Source organism: Carlito syrichta, unplaced genomic scaffold, assembly GCF_000164805.1.
Source record: "Carlito syrichta isolate Samal-C Ts95f unplaced genomic scaffold, Tarsius_syrichta-2.0.1 Scaffold90626, whole genome shotgun sequence".
Lineage (NCBI taxonomy): Eukaryota > Metazoa > Chordata > Mammalia > Primates > Tarsiidae > Carlito > Carlito syrichta.
This window is the reverse complement of record NW_007034722.1, coordinates 40,455-44,440: the sequence shown is the minus strand read 5'-3', so window position 1 is coordinate 44,440 and position 3,986 is coordinate 40,455. Positions and strand designations below refer to the sequence as shown.

Below are 3,986 nucleotides of genomic sequence, written 5' to 3'. Positions count from 1 at the left end.
ATTTATTATAGAGATGAGATCTCACCAAGTTGCCCAGGCGAGTCTCGAACCCGCAGACTCAGGCAATCCACTCACCTCAGCCTCCCAAAGGCGCGGGATTACAGGCTGAGCCACTGAGCCCAGCTGGGAGAAAGTATTTTCAAGCCATATATCTGATGAGATGTTAATAGCCAACCTATATGAGGAGCTCAAACAACTCGATAGCAAGAAAACAAATAAGCAAACAATTAAAAATGAATAAGATTGAAAGAGAAGGGGAGGAGAAAAATAAATGAGTAAGGGACCTGAGTAGACATTTCCACTGAAGTTTTTAAGGCTATGAATGTATTTTGGCGCTGTAGCATATACAGTCATTTTTTGTAGAGCCATCAGATATATGTTACAGTGATTTTTCACCTGAGTAGATGACAGGAAAATGTTTAAATCAATATATATGTCATCTGTACTGACACTGTTAACCTAGAGGAAAGTGGTTATATAGAGAAGTGGTTGTAAAAGAAAGACGTGCTTTCACATGCAACTTGATCATTTGAAACAATAAATAGATCATTGGCAGAAGTTAGTATAGATGATAGGCTGTTTGATAAAAGATAGCAACAATAAAGTTTTTTTTTTTCTCTTCAGTGTTTGCTTTAAGAGAAAAATTATGAGACTTATAGGGATTTCTGATGCCAGGAACCATGAAATGCAAGAGTATATTTAGCAATCAGGATGACTTAGCTCATGGTAATTGGCATATATATACATATAATTTTCATTTCAGTTATTTAAACTGAGATGTTCTTGATCAAGTTGAACATATTGTGAGTAGAAGACCTCTTTCCCTTAAAAATAAAAAAATAAGATGGAGAGAGTCTTTGGAGGATGGCCTGAATTGAATTGGTAAATTAGCTTCCTCGGGATTTTGGTGATTTCCCGAATTCTTCCACAATTCCTAAGAGCCCTGGCCGTTTTATGATGTCATTCATGGTGTTCCAATTGCCTTTTCTTTTTCTCCAAAGCTTAGCAGATTTTTCTTTGTTTTTTGATACAAACTGAAAAGCTCCTTTGTTTTTATATACCAACTGAGTACAAGATGCCATTTTGGGATTGCACAGGAATTTGTGAAGGCATTCAGTATCTTCCTGCTATCACAGCTCTCCAGTTATTGACAGGTTCTTCTTCGGGCAACACTCCATAGGTTGGAATTTCCTCTGACATGGGAACAGTGGTTGAAGAAAGCCAGGTAATTTTTGTAATCTGGGAGTAGTGACTGTTGCCTCAGAACCTCAGAAGCATCTTCAACATAAGCCACGCTTAATTTATAAATTGACAATCCTGCCTCTCAGTGCCCAATCTGATGTCCACTTGCACAAGGTGGAAATAAGCTCCCTTCTCCTCCTTAGCACATGTCTGCATTACCCTGCTGTGAAGGTATTTTAAAGATGAGATTAACATTTAAATCAGTAGACTTTGGGTATAGCAGGTTACTCTCCATAATGTGGGTAGATCTCATCCAATCACTAGAAGGCTCTAAGAGAAAACAGACTGAGAGTCCCAAGTAAGAGGGAATTCTGCATACAGACTGTCTGTACTCAAGCTGCAGTGTCAGCCCTTCCCTGGGTCTCTGGCCTGTTGGCTTGCCCTGTAGAGTTTGAACTTGTCAACCCCCACCATCTTATGAGCCAGTTCCTTAAAATAAATCAGTCTTTTTTTCTCTCTCCTATTCTGCTTTAGAGAATTCTGATTAACACAGAGGTTAAATCTTCATGTTCTTGGATTTGGCAATGGATTCTTAGGTTTGACACCCAAAGCATGAGCTACAAAAGAAAAAGATAAACTGGACTTCAAGAAATTTAAAACTTTTGTGCATCAAAAACATTAAGAAAATGAAAAGACAAGCTAAAGAATGGGAGAAAATATTTGCAAATCATACATCTGACATTTAGATATAACATATAAATATTTAGATAGAACATGTAAAGAACCCTTACAACTCAATGACAGAGACAACTCAATTTGAAAAATGGGCAAGGACTTGAATAGAAGATAATACAAATGGCTAAGAAGCCTACGAAAAGCTGCTCACCATCAATGCGCATCAAACCCACAATGACATACCACTTCACACCCACGAGGATGACTGTAATAAAAAATAAAAACTGGAAAGAATCATTGTGGTGAGGATGTGGAGAAATTGGAACCCTTGTGCACTGCTGGTGGGAGTGTAAAATGGTGCAGCTGCTGTGGAAAACAGTTTGGTGGTTCCTTAAAAAGTTAAATATAGTATTATGTGATCCTTATGGGAATACCACATACTCTTCTAGACATATACTGGGAAATGACAACATATGTCCAAAAAGAAACTTATATGCGAATGTTTCACAGCATTATTCATAATGACCAAAAGGCAGAAATAACCCAAATGTTCATCAGTGGATGACTGGGTAAAGAAGTTGTGTATATATATATATGCAATGGACTAGTATCCATAAAAGGGAATGAAACACTGAGACGTGCTACAATGTAGACGAACCTTGAAAACAAGATTCTAAGTGAAAGAATTCAGTCACTTGTATCATATGATTCCATTTATATGAAATGCCTGGAATAAGCAAACTCATAGAGACAGAAAGCAGATTAGAGGTTACTGGGGAATAGGGGAGGGGGAATGGGGGGTGATCCCTTAAAGGTTATTCTTCTGGGGTGAAAAAACAAGTTTTGGAACTAGAGAGGCAATGAGCGCACAGCATCGTGAATGCAGTAATGCGGTAGAATTGTATCCTTTAAAATGGTTAATTGTGTGTTATATGAATTTCATCTCCATTTTTTTGGAAATAGAAAAAGAGAAGACTGGCCACTTGCCATTCCGATGGGGCCTGACTTCCTCTGCCATGGGGGCGTCTTCTCACCTGCTCAGCTGAGCTGCACCTTGGCCGAGCCCTTCACCACACACCCCCCATTCATGCCCAGACCCCAGGATCCAGCCACCTGCCTGCCGGACTCTTCTCAATGATGCCATGGTCACAAGCCTTTGTGGCCCATGAGGGTGCAATGTCTGGACCCCAAGCCCTATCGGGCTGTAGTCATGGGTGGTATCTCCATGGGACCCACTATTTCCTGTGATAGCTCATTCCCAGGGCTCATTCCCCAGCTGCTTCAGGGTTCCCAGCCAGATTCCTGCAAAGGTTGAACCAGGTACAGAGGCAGAGGCTGGGCCCTCTGGCTGCCACCCAGAGGTTTCTCCCTTCTCTCCCCCACACCACCTTTGTTGCATCAGTGCCTGGGCCTGAGCTCCTGCTGCTACTCAAAGCATCGAGACTGAAGACCAGCTTTGCCCTTGTCCACAGGGATGCCCAATCCATGGAGGCACCAACAGCCTGGTCATTCCACATGCCCTCTCTGCAGTTTGAGCACTTCCCAGATGTGCTGAGCAGCAAGGTTCAGGGGTATAGGGCACATGGTGCCTGAGTCTCCAGCACGTGGAAGCCAGCACACCGCTGGACACCAGGACACAGCCAAGGGGTGTCCTTCAGTCCCCTGCCTGCCCACAAAAGGAGGTGGCATGGTAGCCTTGGTCATCTGTGCACTGAGCCCTCCTAATAATTCTTTTCTAAGGCTCTGGGCCCACGACTCTCAAGGGATGGGCCTCGTCCATGGCGCTGTGCAAACAGGAAGCCCCTTCTCACTGCACTGGTGGGGCAGCAGGTGTCCTCCCCCGGGCCATCCACTAGCAGGTGTGGGTGGAGAGTGAAGTGTCCAGCACATGGAAGCCAACACACTGCTGGACACCAGGACACAGCCAAGGGATGTCATTCAGTCCCCTGCCTGCCCACAAAAGGAGGTGGCAACTAGCGGTGTGTTGGCTTCCACGCGCTGAACAAGTGCAATTTACTGGGTAAATTGCAGAGTTGAGTTCCATGCGCAGGAGTGGAGGGAACTCTGCCCTGGGGTCACAGACAGCTCCCATGGGGAGGGGCTGCCAGAGCCAGGGACCCTCCCAGCCC

General features: G+C 43.8%; 1 pseudogene; it reads right to left on the bottom strand.

Moving 5' to 3' along the window:
• Window positions 1–699: 699 nt before the first annotated feature.
• LOC110595710 lies at window positions 700–2,875 on the bottom strand (annotated as a pseudogene).
• Between the last annotated feature and the right edge of the window lie 1,111 nt (window positions 2,876–3,986).